At 37.9% G+C, this 9,695-nt stretch overlaps 1 non-coding gene across 1 annotated transcript; it reads right to left on the bottom strand.

The window, feature by feature from the left end:
* Positions 1 to 1,935: 1,935 nt before the first annotated feature.
* On the bottom strand, positions 1,936 to 2,131 carry LOC123248296. The gene has a single exon (XR_006506342.1). It is a non-coding gene; the product is annotated as a U2 spliceosomal RNA (small nuclear RNA).
* Between the last annotated feature and the right edge of the window lie 7,564 nt (positions 2,132 to 9,695).

The raw sequence follows: 9,695 nt of genomic DNA, 5'->3' as shown, positions 1-9,695 counted from the left end.
TAGTTTGAGTTTTCAGAGCAACACTATCTTCCTCTGTTACTCCTTTCTTTTGCAGTTTTCCCTCCCCCATCTCCTTTTCTAGCCATTCATTTTCTTAGTATCCCGTATGTCATTCATCAAATGCAAATCATTTCTGGTAAATGCAGAAGTACGAAGTTGTGAAATGATGATTCAATTATTAGGGGAAAGCTTTTCAATAGAATGCATTTGATGAATGACTTTTCCTCATTGTATTCTGTTATAAATTTAATAAGCTGGACATTTCTGCATGAATATTCATGATTGGACGGCCAGTAATTTCTAAATGTGAATTTGTTTGAAGTTTGTGAATTTATTATCCACCTTAAATGAAGAAGAAATGAAAACTACTTTTTTTTTAAAATTAGAATCCTTTCAGTGAATCCCTCTTGCCTTTCTGTCCTTAGAAACAAGCATTTGTTAAGTGCCTACTATGAGCCAGGCACTGTGCTAAACATTGGACAAATATTTCACTTGATCTTCGTAACAAGCCTGCGATGCTTTCATGGTTTGATGCTATTTATGACCATTTTTTATAGCCGAGGAAAATGAAATAGACAGAGATTAAATGATTTGTGTAGGATTATGTAGTTAAGTATGTCTGAGGCCAGAATTAAGAGCAAGTCTTGAGGTTAAGTCTTCTTGATGCCAAGTCCAATGCTTCCTTCACTGCAATGCCTAGCTATACTAAGGAGCATAAATGCTGAGTAAATTCATCAGATTCTTATATTGATCCATTTCCAAGTTTGAGGTTAAAACAATGACCCCCCCCCGCCATTTTTCTTTTTTCTTTTTCTTTATCAAAATTCCTGAATTATCATTTAAAAATAAATATCTTGGTGAGACAAATTGGTTTTAAGTGGCAATTCTGTAGGTTGGAAAAATTACAAATATATTTCTAATCCCAGAATACCTGAAATATTTTTGAGGAAGAGAGAAACAAGAGGCTGATTTTTGATATCTTGATTGGTATAACAAAGCAGTTCTGTTCATAGGAGCTAAATCATTCCAATGTTCTGGATGAAAGTCTATGTCAACTTCAGTGGCCAGTGATCACACTCTAGAAGGCACGACAGTTGAGTTGTATGTAGGAAACCAGTAATTGAAGCATGCATTACTAATAAAGGCAGGATCCTCCCTCCTCCTACCATTAGGTTGCTTCTGAGATCCTAGACATTTGGACTTCTAAACTGATTTTAATACAGACACAGACAAGTAAAGTGTCTTGACAGGAAAGAGTGTAAAAGAGTCAGGTGAAACCCTATTGTAACAGGTCTATGCAATACTAGTTGACTGAATACTGAGTAACTTCCCTATATGTTTGTTTTCACTTTGTTGCAAGTATCCCTGCAAAGTTTTGGCACCTAGTAGAGTGCCAAGCTGCCTTAGATCTCAGTGCTCCGTACCTTTAGACTATGTGTATATCATAGTTGTGTCACAAAGAAGAGATGTTCATAGGACAATAGATTTAGATATACATTGATATTGTTGAGATTTCTGTGTTTGGAGTCAGCAAATCTGGGTTTAAACCCCTCTTCAATGTTTATTACTATTTGGCCCTCAAAATTCTCATAATCCATGCTGCTCCCTTTTTTCTACCCCTTTGCAGTCTATCTGCCTCTTCTATGCTCTTCCCAAATCCCCTGAATTCCAATGACTCTGGTCTCTTTGCTCTTTTTCTAACAAGACACTTTATCTCCTGATTAGGCATTTTCACTGAGGGTCCTCCTTATAAACATTCCATTCTCAATCCCATTTTCTTGCCTTCTTTGAATTCCTCTGACAATTCCATCTTCCACAGGAAGCCTTTTCCTATCCCTTTTAATTCTAGTGCCTTCCATTAATTATTATAAATTTGTCCTATAAAAGCTTATTTATACATGGGTGTTTGCATGTTATCTCCCCAACTAGACTAAGAACCAGGACTGTATTTTGCACTTAGCACAATGTGGAGCACAGAGAAGAGATTGATAAATGTTTATTGACCAACTCTGTGACTAGACACAGATAAATTAACCTTTCTTGGGCTTCATTTCTTCAGTAACAAAGTGAAAGGGTTGGACTAGATATTCTTATACTACACATGATCTTAGCCAAAAGGCCGAGAAGCAATGGACTAGATTTTCTTAAAAGTTCCTGCCATTTTTTGATTGATGATTCAAGTTTAATCTACTTTATAGAGGCTCAAGGTAGTAAAGGAAGTGCCCAAGATCACACAGCTGAGTGTGGAAGAGCTTAACTTCAAACCCAGGACATCTCTTTCTAGATATCTGGCATTCTGTCTACTGCTTCCTGATGTGTCTCCTTACAAATAAAGTCTAAATATCTAAAAAAGGACTGGACAATTGGGGTTAAATGACTTGCCCAGGGTCACACAGATAGGAAGTGTCTGGGGTCAGATTTGAAACCAGAATCTCTGATCTTTAGGCTTGACTATTCATTGAGTTTTCTAGCTGCCTCCAACTCTACCTTTGATTATTAGAAGGTGTTAATTATAGGGCAAAATTAACAATGTTTAGCCTTATCTTGCTCCCGGAAGTCCACTCTTTCCTATTTCCAAACCCTCGATTGCCTCTAGCATTAGCTTAAGTAGGAGGTGGAATATTGGGGAGAGTAGTTAGGGTGAAAAACAGTAAAAATAACTAAAACTCCTCCCTTAACTCTGAGAAACTTTCAGAGCCTATTAAAAGCCAAATCCCAACAGCCCTCAGCCTGTGATCTACACCCAAACCCTTTTGCCCTCCCAGACCAGCTCAGTGAAGTGGCTCCCTGCCCATATGGCTGTGGAAACATGCGGCCATTGGTGTTTTTACCCCTAGGGGGAAAAGGAAGAGAGAAAACTCTTCCAAAATCCTTAGCTAAAATTTAGGCAGTACCCTGAGGGTAGTTTTGACCCACAAGACAGTTTGTTTTATTTTACCTAAAATAGAAAGCTTTTGCTTTTTTTTTTTTTTTTTTTTTGCTTTCCCTCCCAAATTTAGCTTGGGCCTAAGCCTTTTCACTGTCCTCATACAAAGACTAGTTAATTAGGGCCTGTCTGTACTTACACTAAATTTTTTCCCTAAAGTATTTAGGGTAGCACCATCTATCAACAGGAAATAGAATTGTAGGAAATTTAATAGTTAAATTATAAAAATAAGTAGGCAATTGAGTATGGTGCTGGAAAATATGACCCTTGTTGTGAAAGAGCAGTTTCTTGCCTATCTCAAACAGCTCATGTCCCTGGAGAGCATTACTGAGCTTGCACAGCTCACAATTTTAGACTGTCTTCATCTATTATCTTTTCTTGGTATAATTGTATTGATAGGATATCTTCAAATTTTCCGAAGAGTTCACCCATTCCTCCACAAGAAAAAACAACAGAAAGATAGCTTGATTGGTCTCAAGTTTCAGATAGAATACCTTGAGAAAAAACTAGAAAAACCTCCATCACCATCTAAGCCTACTCAGTCTCTGCCTTGCCCTAACCAATCTAGTTCCCATCTGATACAACCCATTTTCTGTCCTGTCTGACACATTTCCCTGTCCAGTCTGACCCATCCCTCCCCCTACTCAACCCATTCCTTCCCCTATTCAAACTATCTCTCACTCCACCCAAATCATCCCTCTCTGACCTACCTCTCCCCCTACCTGACCCATCTCTTCCCCTCCCCCTATCAATCTGCAGAAATCAAAAATAATTCAATTAAAGGCCTATTCCCCTTAAAGGAAGTACCTATTTACAATAAAAGTGGAGATTTAGTGACCATTAGGCACCATAAACCTTTAACTCCATAAGATATTGAGAAAATCAAGGAAAATACTCCTTCCTTTGCAAATGATCTCATTGTGGTTATTAAAAAACACACTAGAAAGTATTTATTGCCCTTATGATTCCATGTGGATTGATGTGGAAAATTTAACAGAAAGAGAAAAAAATAAAATTGTTTCTCTTGTTAATGAGGCCAAGGGAAGGAGAGCAATTCTTTGCCCATAGGAAGACCCAAAATGGAACTCAAATAAGGAGGAAGATTAGTCAGAATTAAGCTAGGCTAGAGAGGCATTACTAAAAACAATGAGAGTTTGTTTTGATAGGCCTGTCACATGGACAAAAGTAAAAAATCTTAAACAAAAGCATAATGATGGATAGACTTATTGAGTTGAGAGGTAGATATATAGACCTGGATCTTTCCAGAGAAAGGAATGTCAGGCAAATATCAAAACACTTTGTAAAAAAAAAAACTGTTGTAAAGTGGTCAAAGATTAATTTTCACCAACTGCTCGGGGCAGCTGGGTAGCTCAGTGGATTGAGAGTTATGCCTAGAGATGGGAGGTCCTAGGTTCAAACTCAGAGTCAGACATTTCCCAGCTGTGTGACCCTGGGCAAGTCATTTGACCCCCATTGCCTACCCTTACCACTCTTCCACCTAGAAGCCAATTCACAGAAGTTAAGGGTTTAAAAATATAAAAAAAAAAGACCAACTGCCCATACTGGGCTAATATGGATCTCAAAAAATTTAAGAAGAGTAGCCATTTATGTATTTAACGGCCATGAAAAGAAAGATGAAGAGAACACTTACTGAATGGAGGCTTTAATGAAGTAAATAAAAGCATTAACTGAAAAAGTTGAAAGAGGAAATGCAAATCAGGGAGTGGCCACAACCCCTTTGCAAGAATCCACAAATCAAACACTAATGTGTCAATTCTCTGGAAAAAGGGGTCACGAAAGGATGAGCTGTAGGAAGTGGAATAAGGTATACAATAATATAAATTTTAGGAATAATAGTAACTTTGGAAGTAATAACAATAATAGAAACTTTAGAAATAATAATCCAAATGAGGCAAATGATAATGTACATCAAAATACCCCAAATGGAGCTTATCCACATCATACTCAGAGTGGAAATCCCCCTCAATGTGGGGGACCCCAGAGAAATGGCCAAGGATCTTAATGAAGGTGTGAAGGGGGGGAAGGACTCTGGAATTAGAGAGTAAAACCTTATATTTGTCAGACCCATTTAAATTATTATATTTAATTATTTTAATTGTTAATCATTACATATTACAAAAATTATGACATATGATAGAAAAAATTATAGATATTGTTATTATTAAAAATGATGAAGGCCAAGATTAAAAGGGAGAATAGTATTTTAATAAAAGCTATGCTGATAGAGATAAATTGATCATGAGCCTGTAAGAAACCTATTCAAAAATTGCCTCAGCCATTTTACTTTTCGTATCTTTGTGAGCCCAGGTCACTAAAGAGGAAGTTCAAAACCACTTCCCAATATTTAAAGCTGTCCCTCACCTTGAAGACGTTATCTAAAACAGGAAACCCATTGGACCACGGGAAATGTAGTTCCAAGGTCCCCCACATGTCCACAGGAAGTTTGTCAAACACTATATTGATACATATATTGAGGCTCAATCCTTCCAAATAGAACCACAGTACTTTTAAATAACACAATATTGCTTTAGTATGTATTTTGTCAAATTTGCAGATAGGAGTTGGGGTACTCTGCCTGCAGCATCAGCAATAGTATTCCCATAATTCTAGCAGAGCAGGATTTTAGTAACACTGAGCAGTTGATAGTAGGGACCATGATCAACCAAAAATAGCCAATGTATTAGTAACTCCAATAGGAGCATAATATTTACTGCCATGTGGGGTCAGCAAATTTTCTCAGAAGTATTTGGAAAGATAAAATCTTATTCCTCCTATTTCACAGAAAAAGAGACAGGGAGAAGAATCATGAGGAACTGGTTACTATTAAGCACATTCATTGGGGTAGGATAATTGAACTGTAGCCTCTGCAATTCACTGTTGTTGCCCATATTGGTACCAAGACCCATATCTCCTTTTCTCCTAATGCCATATTAGCATGAATGCATGAATCTAGTAGGCTGTTAAATATGTATCATGACTTACATACTGGAGGCCCAAATACAAAAATCAGACAGTCCTTTTTGTCAAAGGTCTTATTCCTAGTGGTGACCAGGAAGGGGTGCTTTGTTTTGGGGAGCCAGCCATAATGCAGTTAAATAGCAATGCCCTTTCCAGAATCAGTGGTAGTATTGATTTGTTTGCTATGCTCAGAAAGCGATTGAAGGGAATACATGAAGCAGCAGGATGAGATGTAAAAGAAAAAAACATGATTTAGTATGGCTAAATATAGTGGGCTAGGAGTGTTTGCAATTACTCAATTACCCATCAAGACATCTGACAGTATAGTGGTGGTCTCATTCCAGAGTTGAGTAGATTAACTTCCTCAGTGCCTAGACCATTGTTCTTGAAAGTCTAGTTCAGATGAGGTTGATCCTAGGTGGGAAGAAGGAAGGCTGCATATCAGGGGGCAAAAGCCAGTTTTTGGAGACATAGTAGAACAGGGCAGAGAATCTTCAGACTAGTGTTCCCTAATACAGTACCCAATACTCTTACTGAGTGTAAGCTTGGTGTGTTTCTAGAAGGAATAGAGGAGAGCCAGATGAGTCTGCTTTGTGGCAGAGCCACGCTATGAATCTGGGGAGTCTGTTTAACTGGGGTAGCTTTTCCAGTATGTCTGTTTAGATTCTAGTATGCCATGTTCTGGGAAGGCTTGGGCTCTGGTGAACTGTTTCATGTTTTAGGTTTCATGTTTAAGAAGTGATGAATCTATGTCATATGATCAATTCAAATACTTGACCACACCTTCTCATTCTTTCCTGATTTTTATTAGACTGTGAATTCCTTGGGAGCAGGGTCTGGTCTCCCCATTCCCTTTTTATAATCCCTAGCATTATCACAGTGTCTGACACTTTTATTATTATTTATTTTATTATCATTTATGTCATTATTTATTAATCACATGCTTACTAAATTCCAGGTGACTGATTGACTCAAGGAAGACTGTATCAAAGGTGACAACATCCTGTGTTAAAAGCAGAGTAAATCCATTACCCCTCTACCCCCAACATTTGTGAGAAGACTAACATTTAGCTTAGACATATTTTCTCCTAGATTATCTAATCTTCAGCTTCCCCCCACTTTTTTTCAGTCAGACTTTAAAGTAATTTTTAATGTGATTTGCTTCCTAGTTCTCCAAGACTAGAAAAAAAGATTTTTCTAAGCACTTTGGCATCAAATAATGATTTTTAAATACATCATGAAATCAGAAGTTTTCTTTGGATTAACTATATCAAAGACTAGTAATTTCACCAGGGTATAATGTCCTCCCCCTGTTGACTGTTACTACCTCTTTGTGCCTTCATAAGTAGATTCATGAGGGAAAACTAGGTGATTCAGTGGATAGAGAAACAGGCATGAAGATGGGCAGCCCTGGGTTCAAATTTGATCTCAGACACATCCTAGCTATGTGACCACGGACAAATCATTTAATCCTCAATTGCCTAGTCCCCTACCCCTACCACACCCAAATTTTTCATTCATTGGCTAACTCTTTATTGGGCATCCTCTCCAAATTGAGCTAACATGGTTTTTAAGATTCGAAATACAATTCACTTTGGGGACCCTTGCATAAAATTCCTTTAGCTTAGTAAGGTTTGCCAGAACTTGTGTTCTGCTATTGTAATCTTCAGCAGCATGGAAGAAGGCATTGGAAGAGACCTTTTTGGAGGACTGACTAATAATGATAATTAAGTTTAAATAGTTCATCAATCAATTAGCATTCATTAAGCACCTAGTGTATATCAATCACTTCTAGTGGTAGAAAGACAAAAGATTATTTTCACAATCCAGTAGAGTGGGGACAACACACAAACAACTACATAAAAAAGTTATATTTATAGACTAAATTGTAGATGATCTCAGAGGGAAGTCAATAAGATCAAGGATGTTTAAGAAAAGTTTCTTGCAGAATGTGGGATTTTAGTTAAGACCAAGTAATCTAAGAAGCTAGGAAGTAGATGTAGAGGAACAATGGAATTTCAGGAATGGGAGATAAACAATGAAAGTGGCTGAAGTCAGATATGAAATTTCTCTAGTGGAAAAAAAAGCAAAGGAGCAGTATCACTGGATGTCAGGGAAGGTAGAGGTGGGAAGAGGGTATAAAGTGAAAAAAAAGTTTGGAAGAAGTTGCAAAGATTGGAGAGAGCAGGATATGAAGGATTTTGAATGCCAAATAGAATTTTATATTTGATCTTAGAGGTGATGGGAAAATACTGCAGTGTATTAAATAGGTTATATATGTGTGTGTGTTGTGGAGTGTGTGATGTGATCAGAAGTGTGCTTTAGGAAGATCACTTTGGCTTCTGCTTGGAGGATGGACTGGAGTGGGGAGGTTCTTGTGACAGGGATCTCAACCAGCAGGATATGGGAATGTGGTGATGAGGGCCTATACCAGGGTTGTGGCAATGTCAGAGGAGAAAAGGGGGCAGGAGAGGAGAGATGTTACAAAGGTTTTTTGTTGTCCTACAGAAATAGCTACCCATTTAATTGCAATGGAATAGATTCCATTTTTCAATTTCTATTACTTTGTGGTCTATCCTATAAGACACATGTTAAAAACATGTGTTGGGGAGGCAAAGAATAAAAAGAAAATAAATTAACCCAAGAGAATTACTAACTCTTTTTTAAAAATGATAAACCACTTTAGACTTTGCAGATTTTTCATTATTTAAAATGCCTCATCCCAAGTCATGAAACACCATCATTAGCTGCTCAAAACCATCCCTTTGGAAATCACATCTTTAAATATAAATGATGCATATGGGAAGGCAGCAGCAAGCAATTGTTAGCTTGGCACTGTCACCATGATGGCTTGGTTATGCAAATAGCTCTGCCTTCTTTATACACTTTTCCTAGCTATGCTTTTAATATATATGTATATCCAGAACCATAACTAGCATTTTTATCTCCTGGAATAAGCTTAAGAAGCCACATGCTAAGGAAGAAGTATGAAATATGCCCTCAGATCAACTTTTAAAGATAAATTCAATTGGAGGTAGGTATGTGGTGATCCTGGGATAAAGCAAGACCAGTAGGTAGTAGAAGAATAGTTACTCAACTGGAGTCCAGAAGTTATCTGGGCTTTTTGTAACGAACTCATTATTTTAATTGATATTCTTGCTAATGCTATGGATAAAAAGGGTTTACACTAAGGTTGGGGGTGTGCTCTTCCTCTGCTGAGTGATGGAGGGGCAAAAGGTGATTGAGGTAATAGGAGAGGAATGAAAGGGATGGCTGAGTTTAGGGAGGAACGGACAGGGCGGTATTAGGATGCTAAGGGTACAGGTGAGGTATTCAGGAGAGGCAGCTAACACAGACTAGACACTCAGGCTAGAGACAGAGGACACTGGGGGAAATAGGCTGAACCCTTTCAGGCAGGAAAGGTACTTTTACAGAAACAAGGAATAGGGCCAGACAGAAGTGCTTTGAATCTGACTTGAGGGCTTTCTTGTCAGTTTCTCAAGTCCTCAAAGAAGGAATCACAAGGCTCCTCCCTGTCAGTGAAATTGAAGGGATTCAGGAGGAAGCATTGGGCAACAACTTCCTCCCAAGATGGATGCCTCTCGTTTCCCTCAGGAAATAAAGAGAATTATTCCTTCCCCTTCACTCTTACCTAATTCTTCAACACAAAGATTCTCCAGAGGGTGTGATTAGTTAACAAAAGGGTTTATTAATGTTAATGTTCAGGGTTGGTCAAGAAGGAGTGAGGGGACTGGGGTTTCTGACAATTGCTATGGAGAAACTCAATATG

The sequence above is a fragment of the Gracilinanus agilis genome, chromosome 4, assembly GCF_016433145.1.
Source record: "Gracilinanus agilis isolate LMUSP501 chromosome 4, AgileGrace, whole genome shotgun sequence".
Classification (NCBI taxonomy): domain Eukaryota; kingdom Metazoa; phylum Chordata; class Mammalia; order Didelphimorphia; family Didelphidae; genus Gracilinanus; species Gracilinanus agilis.
This window is presented reverse-complemented; position numbering and strand designations above follow the sequence as displayed.